General features: G+C 42.7%; 1 long non-coding RNA gene across 2 annotated transcripts in view; it reads left to right on the top strand.

Moving 5' to 3' along the window:
- Positions 1-24,510, top strand: part of LOC111749593 (uncharacterized) — a 103,461-nt gene that overhangs the window by 30,387 nt on the left and 48,564 nt on the right. For both annotated transcript variants that reach the window (XR_002784800.2, XR_002784799.2), the window contains exon 2: positions 18,728-18,867. This is a non-coding gene — a long non-coding RNA (uncharacterized LOC111749593). The remainder of the gene's footprint in view (positions 1-18,727; positions 18,868-24,510) is intronic.

Raw genomic sequence — 24,510 nt, 5'->3', positions numbered from 1 at the left:
AAAAGGCCACATGAACCAGTGACTACATCATCCTGAGACCAGAAGAACTAGATGGTGCCCGGCTACAACCAATGACACCCCTGACAGGGAACACAACAGAGAACCCCTGAGGGAGCAGGAGAGCAGTGGGATGCAGACCCCAAATTCTCGTAAGACCAGACTTACTGGTCCGACTGAGACTAGAAGGACCCTGGTGGTCATGGCCCCCAGACCTTCTTTTGGCCCAGAACAGGAACCATTCCCGAAGCCAACTCTTCAGACATGGATTGAACTGGACAATGGGTTGGATAGGGATACTGGTGAGGAGTGAGCTTCTTGGATCAGGTAGACAGTTGAGACTATGTTGGCATCTCCTGCCTGGAGGGGAGATGAGAGGGTGGAGCGGGTTAGAAGCTGGTGAAACGGACACGAAAAGAGAGAGTGGAGGGAGAGAGCGGGCTGTCTCATTAGGGGGAGAGTAATTGGGAGTGTGTAGCAAGGTGTATATGGGTTTTTTGTGAGAGACTGACTTGATTTGTAAACTTTCACTTAAAGCACAATAAAAATTATTAAAAAAATTTTTTTTAACTGGTTCAAAGACCAAGGTGTATGAGCTAAAACTATAAAACTATCAGAAGAAAACAGGAGTAAGTCTTTGTGACCTTGGATTAGGTAATGGTTTCGTAGATATTACACCAAAAACACAAGCAACAAAAGATGGATAAATTGGACTTCAACATTAAAAACTTCGGTGCTTCAAAGAACACTATCAAGAAAGTGTAAAGGTAACCTACTGAGTGGGAGAAGACATTTGCGCACAAAAAATTGTACACAAATGTTCATAGCAGCATTATTCATAATAGCAAGTGGAAATAACCCAAATGTTCAGACACTGATGAATGAATAAACAAAACGTGGTATGTTCATACAATGGAATATTATTCAGCTGTAAAAAGGAATGAACTACTGATACATGCTGCAATGTGAATGAACCTTAAAAACATGCTAGTTTACAAAACCAGACACAAAAAGCGAAAACTGTAGGATTTCATTTCTATGTAATGTGTATTGTGTATATATAATGTAATGTGTAGAACAGGCAAATCCATAGAGACAGAAAATAGAGGCTGTAAAGGCTGATGGGAGGATAGTGTGGGTGATGAAAATTTTCTGGAATTAGACAGCGGTGATGGCTGAACAACGTTCTGAATATACTAAAAATGAATCAACTGTACATTTTAAAAGGGTGAATTTTGTGGCATGTAAATTATATCTCAATAAAAAATTATACCTATCAAGTGATACCCCTCCCTCTGCCTGCCTCACCTCTCCATTCTTCAGTTTTTTTTTTTTTTTTTTCACCCAAGTTGCTACAAGTCAGTACAAGGAGTCTCTGGGTTATGAATGAGATCCATTCCTAAGTGTGTCTTTAAGCTGAATTTGTAGGTAAGTCACAACAGGCGTATACAGTTCTTATTTAGCCTTACTTTGGTGTAAGAAGGAAACCCTGGTGGCATAGTGGTTAAGTGCTACGGCTGCTAACCAACAGGTCGGCAGTTTAAATCCACCAGGCGCTCCTTGGAAACTCCACGGGGCAGTTTCTACTCTGGCCCATAGGGTCGCTATGAGTCGGAATTGACTCAACGGCAGTGGGTTTGGTTTTTTTTTTTTAGTGTAAGAAAAGGCTCGATGCCTTTTCAGTGAAGTGAAGGTGATTGCGATGAAGAATTTGTTGTGAGTAGGGCTTGGTTCAATCGTTTCAAAGTGAGGGCAAATTTAGGTAACATGCAAGGGCAAGTAGGAGTTGTCTGTGAGTTGGATGTTTGTAACCGGGGGACTTACTGTATCCAGCTGATTATTTTTAAGAGAGCAGAAATTTATTTTGTCCCTGTTACAGTTCATCTTATCCATATTTTAACTCATCTATCTTTTCAGAATCTTACTAAGCATACTATTGTGACGTCTGAAAGATTTGTGGTCTTTCCAAGAAATTTCTAAATGTGTATCTTTCACTAAGAAATTGATTAAAAAACATTGAATAAGAGTTGTTCATGGTCTGAATGTGGTATTTTACCTTAACAAAATGTTTCTTGGAAATTAGAACATCCTTTTGTATGAGCTTAGAGCCTGTATAATTCTATTACCTTAAGTTACTGGGAGTCTACGTCTGTGTGATTTCTGCTAACTCTCGAACATAATGGCTTATTTCTTTGCATATTTTGAATTTTGGATTGAAAATTCATATTTCACAGGGTTTTGTCTGTGAGATTCGTGTGTAGTCTGTGTATTCTCCAGACCGGTATTGCACTTGAATCCCATAGTACTTTAAGCCTGGGATGTGATGTTCACTATATTTTGTGTAGCATTTCTAGGTGTTTTTATAGCAAGACGGTTTTTCAGTTTTTAGTCTATCACACTGCCAGAAATGTAGGTCCCTATGATTTCTCTTAGTTAAGTGTACGGTTGCTAACCAAAGGATTGGCAGTTTGAAGTCGCCAGGAGCTCCCTGGAAACTCTGTGGGACAGTCCTACTCTGTCCTGTAGGGTCACTATGTGTCAGAATCAACACGGCACAAGGTTTGGTTTGGTTTTTTGGTTTATGTGTGGGGATGAGGAAAGGACTCATATGCTATTAATGGGAGCCTTAGTGGTACATCAGTTCTGGAGGGAATCGAAAATAGCTAATCAAAATTGTGAAAATTTTGGCATGCCTTTTGTCCTGGTAATTCCATTTCTAGGAATTTATCCCATGGAAATCATCATGGATGCCTGCAAAGTTTCAGCTACAAGGATATTTGTCATAGCATCGCATTTCCAAAAATTATAAACTGCTTAAATATTCTGGAGCCCTGGTGGCGCAGTGGTTAAGAGCTATGGCGCTAACCAAAAGATCGATAGTTCAAATCCACCAGCCACTTCTTGGAAACCCTATGGGACACTTCTTCCTTGTCCTGTAGGGTCACTATGAGTCAAAAAAAAAAAAAGGAAGAAAAGAAGAGCAAGGTGAGGCACATACATCAGGAAAGGAAAGCTTCCTGAGAAATCCCCATCAAATGACTGCTTGAGACTCCTGGGTCACACCACATTTCCTGGCCATCCTTAGCTATAAGAGATACAAGAAAATGTAAAATTTTTATTTGGGTACGAGACCGAAATTTTGTTAGTGTTGTTAACTACTTAGTGCTGCTGTCACAGAAATACCACAAAGCGGTGCCTTTAAAGAACAGGCTAAAATTTTGAATTCAAGGCTTTGCTCTAGGGGAGGTCCTTCCTTGTTGGTAGCACTGGGAGTTCCTAGGAGTTCCTTGGCATTCCTTGGCATCTGTTTTCCTGTGTGTGTCTGTGTCTACTCTGCTCTTTTTATAACTCAGGTGATTAGGGTTGTGACCCACACTTCTCTGTTTCAGCTTCTTTAACATAACAAAAGAAAATCTGTGTTTCCAAATAGGGTCATATTTACAGGTATAAAAAAACCCAGTGCCGTCAGGTATAGGGATTAGGATTTCAACACATATTTTGGGGGAACACAATTCAATCCATAACAGTTAGTAAGGAAGAAGGAAAGAAGTGTGTCTATCTACATCTGGAAGGATAGACATCAAGTTCTTAAAATGATTGTAGAATTACAAAGGCAATTTTTTACTTTCTTATTTTTGCACATTTGAGGATCCAAATTTAATTTTAGTGAAGCTATGTTATATTTATAAAAAAGAAAAATCATTTAAAATAGGTTACAGTTGTTAAGGATGGGCTAACATATGATGGGGGCAGGGCCAAAAGCAGGTGTAGTGCTAGGGAAGCTGTGAGAGGCAGAGAACCAAAATAACTAAGGAAAGGAGGCTAAGGAAAGTTTCTAGAGACATAGCAACTGAAGGTTGTAGGGAGCTCTGGTTGCTTGTGCTGGATTGTTATTTCCTTGGCTTTTGATTTGAGGGACCCAAAATATTCCCCGCTGTCTTGTCTTCAAGGCACTGCCTACGACCAGTGTGGAAAGTGTGAGGTAGGAGAGGTAGGAGATTAACTTGCCTAGGATCATACAGCCAGGATAGTAGGAAAGGGATGACTCCAGGCTGTGTGGTTACAGAGCCCTTGTATGTGATTATTATGCGGTGCTAGGGGGCTGACTCAATGGTAGCTAGCAACAGTACCTCTCAGAGTGACTAGCCATCTAGGTTTGCCTGGGACTGTCCCGATCTTAGCACTTAAAGTCTCACATCCCAGGAAATCCCTCAAAACAAAACAAAACAAAACCCAAAGTCTTTGCTGTCAAGTCAATTCCAATTCATAGTGACACTATAGGGCAGAGTAAAACTGCCCCATAGACTGCCACATCTTTCTTCCATGGAGTGGCTGGTGGGTTTCAACTGCCAACCTTTCTGTTAGCAGCCAAGCACTTAACCACTGCACCACCAGGGCTCCTTTGAAACTCCTCAGTCCATGGTAAACCCGGGTGGTCGGCCACTCTTGTTGCTCCCCTTTCTCTCTTCCAATCCAAATCCTGCCATAGTTTAAAGCCCATTTCAGCTTTTAACCTCTTCTCTGAAGGCTTCCCCAACCTCCCCAGCTTCCCTTTCGGAGCTCCTTTGGCAATTACAGATCTCTTTCCGTTGAGCACCCAATGGAGGTATGTTCTTCATGCATGGATGCCTTAAAAGCACACCCGGCTGCAATTGAGGCAGGTATTTTCCATAGTGCCTAGGGCAATAATGGTCACACAATTGGTAGTAAGGAAAAAAATCTTAGTGGAATTAATGAGTGAATAAATTATTAACATCACTTACAGGAAATACTTTTAGAGCATCTATTTTGAATCATGCACTATGGGAAGCAGATAAATGAGTTGTAACTAAGTAAACAACCGTGTAATGAGAGTAACTGAATTATCCTGAGGGGTAGAGGTCTGAGGTATCAGTGACATCAGTAAAGATTAATCAAGGATGTTGCACTACAGGCCCGATGGCCGTAATAACAGCAGCAGTACCCATAGCAGTAACACCACTCTGTTTCAGTAAGCCCTGTAGTTTATAATATGGTCTGATTGGCAACTAATCATGGGGATAGCATAGGACCAGGCAGCATTTAGTTTCATTGTGCATGGGGCTGCCATGAGTCAGAGGCCAACACCACGACAGCTAACAACAACAACAACATAACTTATAAACCTTGTTACTCACATGATCTCATCCCTCCACCTCCCAGCACACATGTGAGACAAATGAAGCAGGCATTCAAAGCCCCATTTTACAAGCAGGAAAAGTGAATTACAAAAAAGACTCACAAGCTTATTATCTAAGGCTATGCTTATAGAGCGGGGGTCCTCAGGCACATACAGGCCACTGTTGTGTTTTGTGGCCTACATAATTAAAAAAAAAAAAAGATATGGTATGATAATATTGAAAAATTGGGGGATTTAAGGTAAAAATCTGAATTTCTGGTTCTTCTTGACAAAATGGAAGATGTGACACCCCTGGGTTCTCAATAATGTTCGTTTACTTTCGAGGAGGCATTGACTCTCTAGTTCTCTCATTTCCAGCACCTTCCTGGCCTGTATTACCAGATACATCAAAAGAAAGAGATATCGCTCAGTAAAGAAAATATCTTCAGTTTAAGAAGGCACATGATTATAAGTAGCCTTAGGGGCCCCAAGGGTTGTTCCAAAGGATCTAGAACTTGTATGTGAGGAATGGGCACATCCACCAATGCTTTCTGCATATCCCTTCTTCAGGAATCTAGATATCATCCTGGACTTCTTCCTTATCATTGCCCCCCTTCCCCCATCTAATCGGTATGTCACAAACTGAACTTTTGTTTTTTCCCCAGTAAGCCCTTTCCTTCAGTAAATGGCAACTCCATTGTTACAGTTGTTTAGACCAAAAACCCTGCAGTCATTAAAAAAAAAAAAATTTATTGTGTTTTTGGCAAAAGTTTACACAGTAAATTAGGTTTTCATTTACTAGTTTCTAAAAAAAAATTTTTTTTTTTATACATGTTGTTCAGTGGCATTGGTTACGTTTTTCACAACATAGCAGCATTTTCCTTATTTCCATTCTGATTGCTCTGTTCCCATTAATCTATCTTTCCTGTCCCCCCTTACCTTCCCACCTTTGGTCTAGGATAAATGTTAACCATTTGGTTTCATTTAAATGATTATTTAGAGGAGCACAGAACTTACAAGTGATATTTTTTATTTTATGGGCCAATCTGTCATTTGACTGTTAAAGGTGAACTCTGGGAGTGGTTTGAATTCCAGGTTTAAAGGATATCTCAGGGTGATTATCTCAGGGGTTCATCTGGTCTCTACCAGTCCAGTAAGTTTGGCCTTATTTTGGGAATTTGAGCTTTGTTCTTCATTTTTCTCCCATTCTTTCAGAGACCATCTACTGAGTCCCTGGTCAGAATGGACAATAGTGGTAGCCAGGCACCAACTAGTTTTTCTGGTTTCAAGGTAGGTGATGCCATTGTTTGTGTAGGAAATTAGTTCTGTGGACTAGTTTCTTTTCTGAGTCTTTGATTTCTTTCTTTCTCTTCTTTTCCAGGTGAATAGAGACCAATAGTTGTGTTTTAGATGGCTGCTCTCGAGCTTTTAAGACCCCAGATACTACTCACCAGACTAGGATATAGAACATTTTCTTTATGGACTGTATTGTGCCAATTGACTGAATTGCCCCATAAGACTATGGTCCTAAGCCCTTAAATCCAGCAAACCAATCCTGTGAGGTATTTGGTTATATCTGGGGAGTATCCATAACTGGCCTCCCTATGTGCTTTATTTTATATTTGAATATATATGCAGCACACATAAACATGTACATACATATGCCTACAGATACACCTATACGTGCATATCTCTATATTCCTATGTGCTTTCCTGTATATACATATGCACACATATCTATTTATGTAACCACACACATATTTTTAGTTGTTATTACTGTTTTTGCAAAATTGTATATCCCCAATGAATTTTTTTGACCATTTCTGCACAAATAGTTCATTGACATTAGTTACATTTATCATAATTTGTCAACATTTTCTTTAATTGTGTCTATGCCTTTCTGTTTGTGCTTAAACACTCATCTTTATTATGACTGTGCTATGCTTACTACTTCCATACTCAGTGCCACTTTTCCCATCACAAATAGTAGCAAGTCTGTACGTTCCAAAGCATACTTTCCCCTCCTCCCTCCTCTTCTCCCTGGTAACCACCAAATGAACATTGGTTTCCCTATATTTATTTGTTCTTGTCTTCTAGTAAAAGAGGGATCAAACAATATTTGTCCTTATGTACTTATTTCACTTAGTATTATGCCCTCCAGGCCCATCCATGTTATAATATGTTTTATGAACTCTTCATTGTTCTGCATGGTTGCATGTTATTCTTGGAGTCATTTTTGACTGTCTCACACCCTACCTCAGAAAACCTTGGTTCAAGCTTAGAAATATATCCTGAAACTGCCTACGTCCATTATCCTAATGCAAACCACCATCATCTCTTGCTTGAAACACTGCAGCAGCCTGTTCCTTGTTCTTCCTGCTCCCACCATTGTCCTGTTACTGCCTATTCCCAATGTTGCAGCAGGGGGATCCTGTTAAAATATAAATGATATCATGTCCTACTCTGCTCAAAACCCTGTGTGCTTCCTCATGCCACTCATGGTTCTTAATGTGGGGAGGGAAGAAACCTTCGATGGAGAAATGAAGCCTCCTGGCCTAGCCCTGGGGTCTGGGTACCATTACATCTTTGGTTTATGGGCCACAAAAAGTTCTGCCACCAGAATTTCTATTTCCACAGCCTCTGGGCCTTGGCTGCTGACTCCATTCATGCTGGAGTGGGTTTCACATGGTGTCGACATCTTTGTCTTGCTACTTTTGGGTTCAAAGTCTGGTATACATGAGGCTGATTGGCAGAGCCTGAATCCTAAGATGCAAAGTTGGCTGGGAAGGAGAATCTGGCTTCTGCACTGATGTACTTGAGCTAGTTTCAGACAACTTCTGCTTCTTCCAACTAAGTAATCCATAACTACAACAGCCTCCACTCAAGGAAAAAACTTTTTGGTTTATATTAGACATTGATAATGGAAAAACCCTGGACTGAGAATGAGGTTTTCAACTTTGCTCTGCTGTTGCTACGTGTACAAATCACCACCCGCTCTGTTCTAGAGTGTAAAGTGAGGGGATTGAGTGAGGTCAGTGCTTTTCAGATTTCATCCCACCCTTGGATTCTGTCCAATGACCAACGGCCACCTCAAAGGCAGAAGGGAAGGGAGGGCTGAATGAATAGGACACCGGATTCCTTCTACCCATTTCAACTGGAGCAGCTCTGCTTTTATCTGCTTGGTTTGAGTAATTAAAGAAGAAAAGCTTGTAAAGCCTTGAACTTTGACGATGTGTGATCCCTGGACAGCTCTAATGTTCTGTGTGTCTACGACTTCTAAGATAGGGCAAAGCATGTTGGCCAGCAATGCTGATGAATGAAACCCAGAGTTAAACCAGGCCTTGTCCAGGCTGAGGCCTTGGGTGGGCATGCTGGGGAGGATGCCTGCAAGGTGTTGGAGAAACTGGAACTTGCGCTCTGCCCTGCTAACAGGCAGACCAGGCTGGTTAGAGTACTCTGAACACTGAGCCCAGAGCCCAAGTCCAACCCACTGGAAAAAAGCAATCTCTTGAGAACCTGGTAAACAGCTCAGTGGAGACAGAAGGGAAGGGAAGGGAAGGAATATATATTCAAACCCAAGAATATATGTTAGAGAAATGAAACCCCCCCCGGCCTGGCCCTGAAATCCTGGCATTATTAAATCTTTAGTTCATGTACTATCAGAGTGTCCCCAGAATATCACTTCTTGTCTTTCCCTCCTGTTTTACAGGTGAGGGTGGAAGCTCACAGAAGTAAAGTACCTACTCCAGGCAGGACCAGGACCAGGACCAGAACTTAGGGCTATTCCTGGAATTCTTACACACTGCGACAGTCTCTGTGGTAACACCTTTAGGCCCCCTTCATTCCAAAATTGGCAGAGTGAGAAATTATTAATAAAATGAATAAAGGTTTCTTGCTCTTGCATTCAGCTATATTCTTTTCAAAACATTTTCACATATTGTCAAATAAACCTAGCTCTCTTGATGGCAAATGAAGAAATCTAATTCAAAGTTGTTGTTAGGTGTCCTTGAGACAGTTCCAACTCATAGCGATCCTATGTACAACAGAATGAAACACTGCCTGGTCCTGCACCAGCCTCACAGTCGTTGCTGTGTTTGAGCCCATTGTTGCAGCCACTGTGTCAAATCCATCTCATTAAGGGTCTTCCTCTTTTTCACTGACCCTCCACTTTGCCAAACATGATGTCCTCCTCCAGTGACTGGTCCATCTTGATAAAATGTCCAAAGTATGTGAGATGAAGTTTTGCCATCTTCGCTTCCAAGGAGCACTGTGGCTATACTTCTTCCAAGACAGATTTGTTTTTTCTTCTGGCAGTCCATGGTATATTCAATATTCTTCACCAACGTCATAATTCAAAGGTATCAATCAATCCTTCTTCAGTTTTTCTTACTCATTGTCCAGTGCTTGCATGCGTATGAGGCAATTGAAACTACCATGGCTTGGGTCAGCTGCACCTCAGTCCTCAAAGTGACATCCTTGCTTTTCAACTCTTTAAAGAGGTCTTTTGTAAAATATTTGCCTAACGCAATGCTTCATTTGATTTCTTGAGTGCTGCTTTCATGGGCATTGATTGTGGATCCAGGTAAAAATGAAATCCTTGACAACTTGAATCTTTTCTCTGTTTATTATGACATTGCTTATTGGTCCAGTTGTGAGGATTTTTGTTTTCTTTGTGTTGAGGCATAATCCACACTGAAGACTGTAGTTTTTGATCTTAATCAGTAAGTGCTTCAAGTCCTCTTTACTTTTAGCAAGCAAGGTTGTCTCATCTGCATATCACAGGTTGTTAATGAGTCTTCCGCCAATGCTGATGCCACGTTCTTCTTCATATAGTCCAGCTTCTCAGGTTATTTGCTCAGCATACAGATTGAATAAGCATGGTGAAAGGATACAACCCTTACACACACATTTTCTGACTTTAAAACATCAAGTATCCCTTTGTTCTTTTTGAACAACTTCCTCTTGGCCTATGTACAGGTTCCTCATGAGCACAATTAAGTGTTCTGGAATTCCCATTCTTTGCAGTGTTATCCATAATTTATTATGATCCACACAGTCAAATGCCTTTGCATAGTCAATAAAACACAGGTAAACATCTTTCTGGTATTCTCTGCAAATCAAAGCAGATTAGGCAAAAACAGAGGACTTATCAGCTCTCACTCACTTGGAAGTCCAAGTGCTTCTGGGATAGCTGGATTTAGGGATTCATATGATTCCATTGGGGCTTGGTGTCTCCTGCAGTCTCTTGGTTCTCTTTCTCCCCTTGGAAAGGCCTCATTCTCTGACTGGCTCTATCCATGTGGTAGGAGAGATGGCTACTGGGAGCCTAAGCCTTCATCGTTCTGACTGTGGATGTCCCAGTGTCCATAATCAAAACTCATACGGGGGCACTCTGGGTGGTCCTACTCAGGTCCTATTCCACTTCCCCCATCCATGGTCAGGGGAGGAGGGTACCATGACTAACAGTCCCACCAGGAGTTGGTGGGGGGGGGGTCCTCCTAAGGAAGGAAGGAATATTCCTGTGTCTACTACATTCTCTTTTTTGTTTTGAGGGGTTGTTATTGTTGGGTGCTGTTGAGTTGGTTCCAACTCATAGGTACCCTATAGGACAGAGTAGAACTGTACCATAGGGTTTTGAGGGGTAATATGGTCTTAAATCCCACCTGACAGCCAAGGAGAACCAGACATACAGGGGTTAAGTGCTCCTGTCCCAATTCCTAGTTACTTAGTGGATGAGCTAGGATAAAAACCAGATCTCAGAGTCCAAGACCACAGTTAATTTTTGTTGGTCCATGCTGGATGGTTCCCTCTATCTCAGTTAGTTGTTTCGTAATTTCACCTATGAGGAAACTAAAAAAAATTAGAGAAAGAAAATGACTTGCCCAAGGATTTTCAGTGTTGTAAGGGGGGAGATGCCTACAGCCCAGTCTGCTGATTTATCCCCACGTCCTTTCCTTCACAGCCCCCTTCCTCATGGTAATAAGTGGAGGTGCCCATTGCAGCTGTGGGTACAAGACATAAAGCATTGTTGGTCAGAGTCTTCTTGTCTGCCCATGCCCATCCAGGGAGGCCTGTGCATTTCTCACAGGAAACTTCCTCCCAGATTGGAGCCACCTAAGGAGCCCTGGACTGAGGGGGAGATAAAACCAGAAGCTTCTCTCCCCAGGCTTGGGGAGGGAACTCACCCACTTAGTAGTGGCCTGTAAGACGAGCCACTATCCACCCTGGCACTGGGCTGAGTGAACTTCTCCGGGTAGCTGTGTGGCCTTGGTCCCAGCCCTGATGGGAATAAGCTGACTGCCTTATCATAGACCTCTTAACCTGCAGTTGAGAGACCTTGGTTAGGCTTCCAGTGCTGTTATTATGAGGCTTTGCACAGATCACTTAAGCCTCTCAGGGCCTCAGTTTTTTCATCTACAAATGGGTTAATGATGCTTGCCCTGCCTACCTCAATGTTGTTTAAAGCAGCAGGGCTGTAAAAGACCTTTGAAACCCCACAGAGCAGTTCCAGCAACTTGAGGGTTCTGAGTTAATGCTAGTCCTGTCTGCGAATGTCCCAGAGGTGGGCCAGCTGCCCAGACCCTTGAAGAGATCTGCTCCAACATCCATCTCACATCCTGGGGACATACAGTACCCCCAGGATTTCTGCAAACCCCGTAAGATAATACATCCTTGAGTCCTCTGGTTCTAATCTGTTGAGATCTCCAGATCATCCTTAGTCTCTGCCTCTTCCTTTCATTCCCTCCCGCTGACCCACCCCTTCAGAGCTGTCCTGTACGGGAAAATTTCAGTGGCAATTCAGGGAATCTATGAGGGGAATTTTACTGGAGCATTATACAATGCACAAATTAAAACTGAGATTTCTGTCTTAAAAGCCCTCACTCCGTTCCCCACCCCCCCCAGCTTCTCACAGAGTTGCTCAGCTCAGCACTCTCTCTCCCTCTCAACTCTCTGATTCCTTGGTCTTGCTCTCTCTTCTCTCTCCTTCTACCCCCACAGCTTCAGGCCATCCCAGTTTCTTTCCTAAGAGGAAGTTTGGTCCCTCAGGTAACATTTCTCTGTCACCCCTCTGCCCTCTATTCCATGCAGTCTTACACAATGCTGGGCACTGGCCTTGGGGCTCCATTTGTATTAGGCAACATCTGAGGAGCCAAAGACAAGTCAGAGGAGGAGAGGAAACAGCTTGTGGTGATACCTGTCCTTGTCATGGAGGCTCTCTCCTTCCCTGGAACCTGAGGGCTCAGGGAAGCTGCTGGGAGGCACAGGCCCCATCAAGGAAGCTTATGGTGGCCTGAGGTTGAGGGTAATGTGGCAGAAGGAAAGCTTCTTTTCCTCTTTACCTCATAGGGCTATTGAGGGCCAGATGATATCATGGAGAAGAAAGTACCTCATAAAACATTACACAAATATAAGGGATTGTTATAAGATTGTTTTTATTGGGAAATGTAATTTGAGTTTCAAATAACCACTTTCAAATGAACTCTTGGAACATAATTACAGTGGACATCTGTTGTTTTTGGTCTGCTTAATGGCCCTTTCCCTTCTTCTGGTAAAAATACCACCCCCATCCCCTCTTCTGGAACCCTGGTGACACAGTGGTTAGGAGCTTGGCTGCTAAACAAAAGGTCAGCAGTTCAAATCCACCAGCTGATCCTTGGAAACGCTATGGGGCAGTTATCCTCTGTCCTATAGGGTTGCTATGGGTCAGGATCAACTTGATAGCAATGGGTTTTTTTTTTTTTTTGGTTTTATCCCCTCTTCTGGGGAGGTGCGCTACCTCATTTCAAAACTTGCGATACTGCTGGGGACACCATTACGTTCTTCCAACGCCAGGTCACAGGGATGGACATGTGATCAGACTTGGCCAATCACAGTAACGCATGCCTCCCCACCCCCGCTGCAGGGGTTGGTCCAAGGGACCTGTGACCAAGGTCTGGCCAATCAGCATGCCATTTCGGGATTTCGACATCTGGAAGTGTTGAGAAAGGCCCTTTTCTTCCTCTGGAGTGAGATGAGCTACTGACAGTCACGCCTGGCCGCAGCCCTGCCTTCCACAGCCACTTAGAGAAGCTTTCTGTGGTGGGAAAGAATAAGATAGCCAGGGGATTGTGGCTGGGAAATAATGTCAAGAGCAGGTGAGAGAAGCCTCAGGTGCCTCATCGGAGCCCCTGGTTTTGGCTGTCCTGCAGACATGCTCTGTGCCTGCACTTTCCTATCCCTGAGCATCAGTTCCGCCTCTTTCCTTCAGCTCGAATGGGCTTTTTGTGCCTTTGTCTGAAAATTTGTGAGTTGGAGGTGCCTCTTCATGAGTATCCAACTATTTCATGTGTGAATATCCTAGGCCTTCAAATCAAGAGATTTGAAATGCTTCACGGGCAGGGGCCTCGGGCCTGGCTCAGGGCAGTCAGTAGACAGCAAAGACACAGATGTTGAATTAAGTGAACTAACTCAGTGATCCTTACAAACAGACCCTTTGTCTGCCTTAAACCCATTTCAGAACATGCTGAGATATAAAAAGTAATATATAATAGATGCTAAGTACATGTAGTTGAACGAGCCCATGAACACATTCATAATTAAATTAAGAAAAAATGGTGTGTCTGTTCACTTTTCTCTCTAGCTAGAGACAATTCTGTTTATTGCAAAGACTCAAGAGGCAAACACTGAGTGCTCTGGGAATGAGGCAAGGGAAATTGGAACTCCTTTTTCTGTTCTGGGATCTTGTTTTGAATGTTGTTGAAAATGACTGGGTCTTACCCAGAACCTGACAACCGTTTTTTTGCTGATGAGATTTCTACCAAGACGAGATGTGGAGACTAGGCCAGTTGAGTGGGATATGGAGTGCTAAAGAGACACAGAGGACAGGAGCTGAGACTGGACCCAGGTGGCCAAGGGGTGTGATGTCTGGGTGGGGGGCACCAGCTGGCAGTCCCACACAGCTCATTTTTTAAGGAAAGTCAACACAGAGCAACAACAACATAATATCATCTTCAACAAGAAAGTGTAGCAAGGAGCAGAAGGGAGCCAGGTTAAGCAATTGAGGCTCTAGCGTGGCACATGGGGATTTCAGATTGCTTCACCCTATTAGCAAAAATTAAATAAATACATTTCCACTTAAGGGATGCGTTATGAAATTAATTTATGTTTCTGTTGAAGGCTAATAAAATGTTTAGTATAATAACCATGTTGCAGAGGCTAAGGGGTCCCTCTGTTCTCAGGATGAGAACCCAGGCTTCCTAGCTCCTGCCAGGGCTGAGCAAGAGCTAATTAGCTGGTGGCAGTGGCCAGAGGAAGAAGACAAGAGCTTTGGACCACACAGTGCTCCAAGGCTGCTAGACCTGGCTCTGGACTGGTACCTAGCCTATGACCTTGTTCTTCATTTTCTTCATCTGCAAAGTGCCTTGTTGGCTCTGTAAAACCCATTGTCTTTGTGCTGACTCTGATTCATGCAACTCTGCACGTGTCAGGATAGAACTGCGCTGCACAGAGCTTTCAAAGGCTGATTCTTTGGAAGTAGATCAGTAGGCCTTTCTTCTGAGGCCCCTCCAAGTAGACTCAAACCTCCAACCTTTCAGTTTGCAGCCAAGTGCATTAACAATTTGCACCACCATTTACTTTAAAGAATTGTTTTCAAGATCAAATGAAATATTGGATGATAACATATTTCTAACTACAGAAATGTAAGATTCAGTTAGGAATGGTGAAAATAGACCCTAAGAAGAAAACAAAACCCACAAAACTTAAAATAATAAGAAACTAAAGCCAGGGTCTGAATGAGATAAAAAAAAAAATAAAACAAAACAAAAAATGCTTTTTTTCTGGGGGTTGGGGAGGATGCCTGGTTTTTGCTTAATCAATGGGAATATGGATTGTTACGAGGATCAGTGCAACGTGCTGCAAGACTTAACGGCTTGGCTGGACCCTAGAGCCAGACTAACTGGGTTCATATTCTAGCTTTACCACTTATGGGCCATCTGACCTTAGGTGGGATACTTAAGCTCTCTTTGCCTGAATTCTCTTATCTGTGAAACGGGGAGGCTAGCTGCACCTATATTCAGAGAATTATAAGAACAGTGCCTGGTACATAATAAGCGCTTGATAAATAAATGGGCTACAATTATTTATTATCAGAAATAGAAGTCCTGACCTTGTTAATAACTACCTATATGACTGTAGGCAAAGTATTATAACTTTCTGTGGTAATATGAAAAGTGTTGGGCTGGAAACAGGGTTTCCAAATCTCAGCACTATTGACATTTTGGGCTGGATAATCCTTTGTTGTGGGGGCTGTCTTGTGCATTGTAAAGTGTCTATCAGCATCCCCGGCCTCTACCCACTAAATGCCAGTAGCATGTCTTCTCTCTCTTGTGAAAACCAAAGATGTCTTCAGTCATAGCCAAATGTCCCCTGATGGGCAAAATTGTTCTCAGTTGAGAAGCACTGAACTAGAAGCAGGGCTCTTAGGCTGGGCATCTGTAGGCCTTGGGATTCCAAAGATGAACGCTGGGAGTTCTACAAACCCCATGAAATTGTATGTGAACTTTTACGTGTGTGCATGTGTGTGCACGCGTGTGTGTGTGTGTGTGTCGTACACATGAGTTCATATGCATTTTCCTCAGGAGAGATCCCCAGGTTTCATTGGAGCCTCAAGGTAGTCTGGGACCCAAAAGAATTCTAAGTCACTAGTCCTGAGTCCCTCTAGTTCTGACATAAGCTAGCCTGCATGCTGAGAGGAAAGGTATTGTTTTACATGAGACCCAAGTTCCTCCTGGTCACCACATGGAGCTATCTGGTCTATTTCTCTGGGCCTTTCTGATGACACTTCTGCCCCTACCCCCCTCCCCACCTCCCACAGAGCCCCTCCCTTCTCTCCCATGTCGGTTGATTGCAGTAGCTTTTCCCTCCTTCGTGGGAAGTCTGGATACACGTTCCAGACAGCCAGCTGCTCCATCCCAGTTCTTCCCCGAGAGCCCTGAGTTGCGTGAAAGTGGCAGTGGGTGAGTGAGTGGATGGGAGATGAGAGGAGTATCGTTGGGGAAGACATGAAACAAGACAGGTAATAAGACCCCTTTTCTGGGTAGCGTCAATCCTGTGCTGGCTTTGCCCTTCTCCCTTCCTTGCTGGTTTTCTAGTCTTTGCCATCTTGGGCAGAGCCAGGGAAGCCAGCGGCTTCTTACCCAAGGTTGCTCTGCTGGAGAGCTAGTATTTATGCTGCTGCTGGGACGTGGGATGACCCTATTATGTTGTGTGGCTGACACAGTGCTCAGCCCCCAAATTTCTTCACGCAGTCTGTGATCAGATTTAATACCCAGAGCCTCTTAACCAAGAAAATCTACTCCCATCCCAAATAGAATCTGTACTTTGATTTAGACTGAATCAGGCATTGGGAAAAGGGAAGGGAGGCCAAGGCACTCAAAAGTTTTCTGACCGTGTCAGAGTTTAAATAAAAGAATGGGGAGGGGGTGAGGAGAGTAACTTTATTCACATACTATCAGCTGGTGCAGGTTGCCGTCTAAGGAGTGAGAAATTCAAAGTCATGCTTTTAGGACTGTTTCATCTATCTACCTTCAAAATGAGACAGTGGATGGAAAGCACCTACCGTTGTCAAGTCCATTTCCCTTCTCTCTCCCTGCCACTTCTGTCTTAAGGAAATAAACAAACTAAAAAAACTAAACTTGTTGCCTTGGAGTCAATTCAGACTCATGGTAAACTTATATGTTTGAGAGTAGAACTGCTTCATAGGGTTTTCTTGGCTATAATCTTTTATAGAAGCAGATCTTCAGGCCTTTCTTACCAGGTACCTCTGGGTGGGTTTGAACCTCCAAGCTTTGGGTTAGTCGTTGAGCACAAAAAAATTGTGCCACCCAGGGACCCTCTCTGGTGTGAGTGTAAATCTAAAGTATTTGTTAGGCATCAAGACTGAATAAAGACAAGTGTAGACAGGAAAAATGATTTGGGTATTTATCCAAGTCACCTGCCATTTTGTAACAATGGTGTGGGGGTGGTGTCTGACCTCCTCTAACTTCACAAGGGGGAAGGAGACTCAAGATCAACAGCCCAAGGCTGATGCCTATGAGGTGGAGGTTAGACATGCCTCCTCTCTCCACCATCTTTACCAATTCTGACACCAACCGTCTCTCCCACAGCACTATTTCTCTGCTGGGTTTCATAATTCATTGCAATGGCCACACACAGACAATACTCATGATTATGGGGTTTATTAGGGGAGTTCCCACTGCCTGTTGCCATCGTCACTCCTGACGCATAGCGACCCTTTGGACAGAGTAGAACTGCCCCATAGGGTTTCCAAGGAACAGCTGGTGGATCTGATTTGCCAACCTTTTGGTTAGCAGCTGAGCTCTTAAACACTGCCCAACCAGGGCTCCATTAGGTGAGTAACAGGTTGAAAAATACTCCAGATACAGTTTTTCCATCAGGACAGCCTCTTCTCAGTTGTGCCTGCAGGCATGCCTCTCTTTGGCCCCTTGGCCTCTGTGCTGTTCCAGCAAGTGTTACAAAGCTCTTTTAGCCCTGCAGATAAATGCCCAGGGATACCCCATTCCGCCAGTAAGCCTCCGGCCCTACAGCACTCAGCTGTCTTGCTCCATGGGCCAGGAAGCCTACTGTGCAGTCTCCTTCTGGTCTCTCCTGCCGCCGTTTCTCTGCCACTGATTCTCACTGTCTTCAGTGTTATAGCTGTCTCTCTCTCTGTTTCTGTCTCCTGGTTCCAGGAGCTTCTCAGCACAGGGATCCTGGGTCCAAAGGACATGCTCTGCTCTTGGCTCTTCTTCCTTGGTGGTGGTGAGATCCTCTCCTCCCACCTCTGGGATGGCTCATTTTAAGCCTAGCAGGATAGCAAAACTGACCAATCCCCTTGTTAGGGTTCCATAGACCTTATTTGCATGGTCCCACCCCCACACAGGTGCCATGAACTTTATTTGCATTATTAGCAAGCTATCCAATCCCCTTCATGATCCATAATTACCTTATCTGTATACTTCCACCCAATCACTTGGGTGGGGGTTACAAGATGATGGCGAGAATGGCCATACAAAAGCAATCCATTGCACCTCACAATTGTAATGTGCTGCACCCCTTTTTGCTTCAACAATCCAGGTTTTTCTTCTCTTGATGCTAATGGACAGTGCACTTGGGTCACGTGGGCATGTGAAAGTCTGGATTTTCAAAATGAATGAATAAGGGAATAATTATTTATTTCACAATTTTACCTGTACTAATAAGTAAAAACTCATTAAATAGGCAAATATATATAGACCAAAGTTTATTAGAGGTTACCAGAAGTGGAGTGAGGAGAAAAAGGAGAGTCTTGGCTTAGGAGGTGGCATAATATGGAAATGGATAATGGTGATGGGTGATGGTTGCAAAACATGATGAAGGTAACGAATGTTACTGAATTATAACACGTAAAAAATGTTGAATTGGCAGATGTTTTGTTACATATATTTTCAAACACAAGAGAATAAAAAAAATAAAAAAGATTCACTGAAAAATTTTTAAAGGCAAAGTCCCCAAGTGAACATTTAAAGGAATTTGATTTTCACCTAATTTTCTACTTCACCACATTCTTTACAGTTTGAAGACTCAGACAGGCCACTTTATAGTCCCAACAGCACTACCATCATTAATACCCAAAGGATTTGGAGTAGAAGTCTGGCTCTTCTCCTAAGTCCTCTGGAAGACTCAGATCTTCCAAGCTTCTCAAGCAATCTTGGGTAAGTCAATCGAACTTCATGTGTCTCAGTCTCCTCATCTGTAAACTGGAGGTAATAATACCTTCCTCACAGCATTGTCATGATGGTTAAATGACATAGGTAACTGGCAGTATTTTGCATAAGATGAAGTATCTTCTCATATTAAATTTCATTAAGAACAGGTATCGTGGCCTTTGTTCTATGACGAGGAGGGAAAAGGCATCTCTCTCTACAAGAGGTTACTCAATCAACCAATCAACAAACTAAGCATTATGCAGTGTCTGTGACTTCCTTCTAAAAAAATCACGTACCGCTGAGCCAGCAATAAGCATTAGAATTGACAAATGTCCCCCTAAAATAGGAAATTACAAATCTAAACATAATTTTAAGACATAGTATTCCAGAAAATGCTACAGCAAAGGGAAGTGAGGAGCTCTAAAAACTGTTAACACCTTTGTTTTATTAAACTAAACTTGCTGATATCTGTAAATTTCATTTAGCAAAAGTTTAAAATTTTCAGTATTACAATGGCTTGCTGAGTTGCTTTATGAAGATTCAAGAGCTATGTTGTTGTTGTTGTTAGGTGCCAGCAAGTCGATTTCAACTCATAGCTACCCCATGTGACAGAGTAGAACTGCCCCATAGGGTTTTGTAGGCTATAATCTTTATGTGAGCAGAAAGACAGGTCTCTCCTGTGGAGCCACTGGGTGGGTTCAAATTGCCAACTGTTTGTTTAGCAGCCAAGCGTTTAACCATTGAGCTACCTGAACTCCTTATAAGAGCTATAAACCCAAACCCACCCAGTGCCGTTGCTATAGAGTGAGTTAAAATCAGCAGGTGAGTGGAAATGCCAGAGAGGAAAGACATGTGTCACTTGATTGTAACAATTTCACATAAAGCTGCAGCCACAGAAGGCCAGAATTGAATAAGACTTGGAGATTATTTAGCCATTTCTGCCTGCTAACCAAAATGTCAGCAGTTCGAATCCACTGGTTGCTCCTTGGAAACCCTATGGGGCAGTTCTACTCTGTCCTATAGGGTCACTATCAGTTGGAATTGACTCAGTGGCAACAGGTTTGGTTTGGTCTTTCATAGTATTATAGACAGAGAAATCTCTCTTTTGAGACTGAAGGAGGAAAACTCACCCAAGACCACACACCCAAGTGAGTGGTTATGTAGAGAATGGATTTCAGACCTGACTTCTTGTCCACTGCTGTTTCTACTCTGTTCTTAAGAACTCATTCTGGAGTGATAGAAATGTATAACGTTGTCAAAACCTGCCTAACTGTACACTTAAAGTGAGTGCATATTATTGTATGTAAATTATAGGTCCATAAAATTAATTTTTAAAAATGGAAAAGAAAGAATTAATTCTGCCATTTTTTCCCTTAGACCAAGGTAGTGTCAACCAAATAATCTAATTAACTGGCATCAAACCATCAGAGGGTCAAGTTAATGCATATTTCAGAGGAAATATGTGTGTGTGTTTAAAGGTGAGGTGATATTTCTGGAAGCTTCCAACCCATGGTGCAGCTGGCAGAACTTCTGTGGTAGAAGCCTCCTGGATAATGGGTAGGAAGAGGAGGGTAGTCCCATTAGCAGTCAGCTGCATTAATCATTCCACCCTGAATGTCAGAAAACTAACTCAAAATAGCTTAAACTAAAATGTGAATTTATTGGCTCAAGTAACTGAGAAGCCTAGAGGTAGATCAAGTTTCAAACATGGTCAGATCAAGAGGCTAAACTGGTGATATGGAGATTCCCTTTCTCCTTTTCTCTCTCTTTCAGCTTTGCTTTCCTCCATTCTCATTCACCAGCTTAGCATTCCCTATTAAAAGAGAGTCTTTTTCCCAATGCCATCACAGTAAAAGTTCCAGGTAGGACTTGCACTGGCCTGGCTGGGGTAACATGTCCACCCTTGAACCAATCATTGGGACCAGAAGAATATGGTGCTGTTGCTGGTCGGGACTGGGCCAAGAGTCCGTGCCTAGAACTGAGGCTGGGAGTGTGGTAAGCACTCTCCAAATGCAAGGGGGTAGAGTAAGGGAGATTCCTCAAAGGAAAACCAGAACACTCTTACCAAAGGAGGAGCAAGGGATGCAGGGTAGGCAAGAACTGACAGTACCTCTAAGATAACGACAGGGAATAAAGGCCGTATCATTTAGCCTGCTCAAGAATGCAAAGCCTACACTTACTGTTGGGTTGATAGTGTGGGGTTAGGAGATTCCTTAGTTTCAGTCTGAGATTTCATTATGGTCCAGCTTGGTTTTAGTACCAGCAGAACACAAAGCTATCTGGTATTGAAACAGCCAGGAAAAGGAAGAAAGTTGTGGGATGCTTGTCATGCTCACTTTCCACCCCTGGGAAATTAGGGCAATCTGACTGAGCACTCTCAGAACGGTTGTCAGAGTTCAAAGAGACCACAGATATGAAAGGACAGTTTGTTTGTGGGGAGGCTGAAAGTTGTGGCTAAAATAATATGTACAGACATAGTATTGAGTATATAGTAAGAGACAGCCTAAAGAAAATATTATACAGGAGGAAAAATAAGAATATTAAAGCTACTATTTACTGAATGTTTTTTTATGTGTGAATCGCTATGGTAAGTACTTTAGAGATATTATTTCTGTTAATCCCCACCCATGAGCTACTTATTGTTATTACTGTTTACAGGGGAGAAAATGAAGGCTTGAGCCCAGGTTACCAATAGGCATTTCATAGGCAGAGTATAAGGCACATACTTAAAGGAAAGCCCTTTTTGTTGGATTAAACTGTGTTCCCCTAAAATATGTGTTGGAATCCTAACCCCTATTCCTGTGGTATGTGGAAATTATCAAACAATATCATTTTTTTTATCATTAATATCACATGCAAGCAAAATTTTGCTGAAGATCATTCAAAAGTGGTTGTAGCAGTACATTGACAGTACTGCCAGAAATTTAAGCCAGATTCAGAAGAGGATGTGAAACAAGGAATATCACTGCTGGTGTCAGATGCATCTTGGCCGAAAGCAGAGAATACCAGAAAGATGTTTACTTGTGTTTTATTGACTATACAAAAGGCATTCGACAGTGTGGATTGTAACAAATTATGGATAACATTGCAAAGAATAGGAATTCCAGAGCCCTGAATTGTGCTTATGAAGAACCTGTACGTAGACCAAGAGGCATTTGTTCCAAAAGAAAAGGGGATACTGCCTGGTTTAAAGTCAGGAAAGGTGTGTGTCAGGATTGTATAATTTCGCCATACTTACGCAATCTGTATGTTGAGCAAATTATCTGAGATGCTGAACTATATGGGATCAGGACTGGTGGAAGACTCATTAACAAGCTGTGATATGCGATGACACAACCTTGCTTGCTGAAAGTGAAGAGGACTTGAAGCACTTTCTGATGAAGATCGAAGACTACAGCCTTCAGTATGGATTGCACCTCAACATAAAGAAAACAAAAATCCTCACAACTGGACCAATAAGCAACATCATGATAAATGGAGAAGATTGAAGTTGTCGAGGATTTCATTTTACTTGGATCCACAATCAATGCCCATGGAAGCAGCAGTCAAGAAATCAAATGACGCATTGCATTAGGCAAATCTGCTACAAAAGACCTCTTTAAAGAGTTGAAAAGCAAGGATGTCACTTTGAGGGCTCAGGCTTCTGACCCAAGCCATCGTATTTTCAATCACCTCATTTGCATGGGAAAGCTGGACAATGAATAAGGAAGACTGAAGCAGAATAGATGCCTTCGAATTATGGTGTTGGCAAAGAATATTGCATATACCATGGACTGTCAGAAGAATGAACAAGTCTGTCTTGGAAGAGATACAGCCAGAGGGCTCCTTGGAAGCAAGGATGGCAAGAGTGTGTCTCACATACTTTGGACATGTTATTAGGAGGGACCTGTCCCTGGAGAAGGATATCATGCTTATTAAAGTAGAAGGTCAGCGAAAAAGAGGAAGACCCTCAACAAAATTAATTGACACACTGGCTGCAACAATGGGCTCAAACATAGCAACAATTGTGAGGATGGCACAGGACTGGGCAGTGTTTCATTCTGATGTACACAGAGTTGCTATGAGTTGGAACTGATAGATGGCACCTAACAACAACATGTCTGTGGTTATAATATAATGTATTATAACATACTGTAATGTAGTATAGCATAGTGTGATGTAATGTGATGTGATGTAATGTAATGTAGTTACGTTCCATAATGTAATCTAATGTAACATAATCACCTTTCATAATTCAGTCTACTGTAATGTAGTCTATCAATCACTTGAGAATATCACTGTAAGGTATATTCTAAACCTAATCATTTCTGAGTTATATAAAGACCAGAATAGACACAGAGATGCACACACACAAGGGCGAAGACAGATGCCATGTGAGGACCACCAAGGAACCAAGGAACCCCTGGGGCTACAAACAAGGAAGGAATTGATATGGCTGAGACTCTGGTTTGGACTTTTAGCCTCCAGAGCTGTAAGAAAATAAATTTCTGTTCTTTAACACCACCCACCTGTGGTATTTATGTTAACACCAGCACTAGGTAACTAAGACATGCCCTTACTGCTACACTGGGCCCCCTCAGGATCTGCTTCCTTGGTCCTTGGAGTTTGGGTGGTAGGGTCTCTAGTCTGCAGCAAGCCTGATGATGAGTAAGTGCTGAGGAAGCAGGTTGCAGGGTAAGAAGAAGAGCGGGTGGACAGCCTGAAAGTGGAGCACCGGCAGAAGGTCATTGAAAACAGGCCTAATAACTAAAGAAGCAGAGTGATAGGGGCCAATTTGCTTAGGAGCAGGCAAAGGAGTACCCTGTTCACTTTGTTAGCCCTGAAGGTGTCTTTAGGCACAGGCCAGGACAAGAATGCATGTTCAATAGGATGACCTTTACTAATTAAGGCTATGTTCATTTACGTTGAACATATTTTGTTAAAGAAGGTAGGAAAGTATGCATGTTCATTGAGATGTGCTCTGAAAGCTGCCTTCGACAGGACAGAGGATGAAAAAAGGATGAAGACTTGGGAGAGGAGGTTGAACAGGAGAAAAGGGGCAGCAATAAGAATGTGAAGGGACCAAAGATGGAACTCAAAGTTTTTCCAGGTGCAGTGCTGACTATGCAAACTCTCTTCGCCTTGCTCAGCTGCCTCCTTTTTTGCTCCTGGACCACTCTGAGTTGTGGGACCTTGGCTGAGGGAAGGGCAGGTCATTAATTAACACTTCTGGCTTCCTTGGTTCAGAGCCGGCAAAGTCCGTGGAGCTTGTCTTCTTACTCCAAGTTGTGCTTTCTCACTGTTTTCCTACAGCACTGCCCAAGGTGAGTTCCATGTCCAGTGAGGTACCCAGGACCATGCCAGCCCTTCCATTTGTAAATGGAGTGACTGATGGGGCTAGTAATCTTGCCCATCTCACAGGGTTCTTGTGAGACTAATGCAAAGGTGACCGATGCAAAGTTTTTAGCACAGTGTCTGCCACATAGCAAGCACCCAATGAAAATGACTTATTACTATTCCCATAGGGGTTGAAGACTATAGCATTTGAGGCTAAATTGAGCAGATGTAACTAATATGATTGTGCCCATTTTAGAGAGAAAGAAATTGAATAAGTAGGAGAGACTATGATAAGATGGCTATATGATGAAATCAGACTTCGGGAAACGGGGG

This window comes from Loxodonta africana, chromosome 11 (genome assembly GCF_030014295.1).
Source record: "Loxodonta africana isolate mLoxAfr1 chromosome 11, mLoxAfr1.hap2, whole genome shotgun sequence".
NCBI lineage: Eukaryota > Metazoa > Chordata > Mammalia > Proboscidea > Elephantidae > Loxodonta > Loxodonta africana.
The sequence above is the reverse complement of the archived record's forward strand: the minus strand, read 5'-3'. Positions and strand labels throughout refer to the sequence as shown.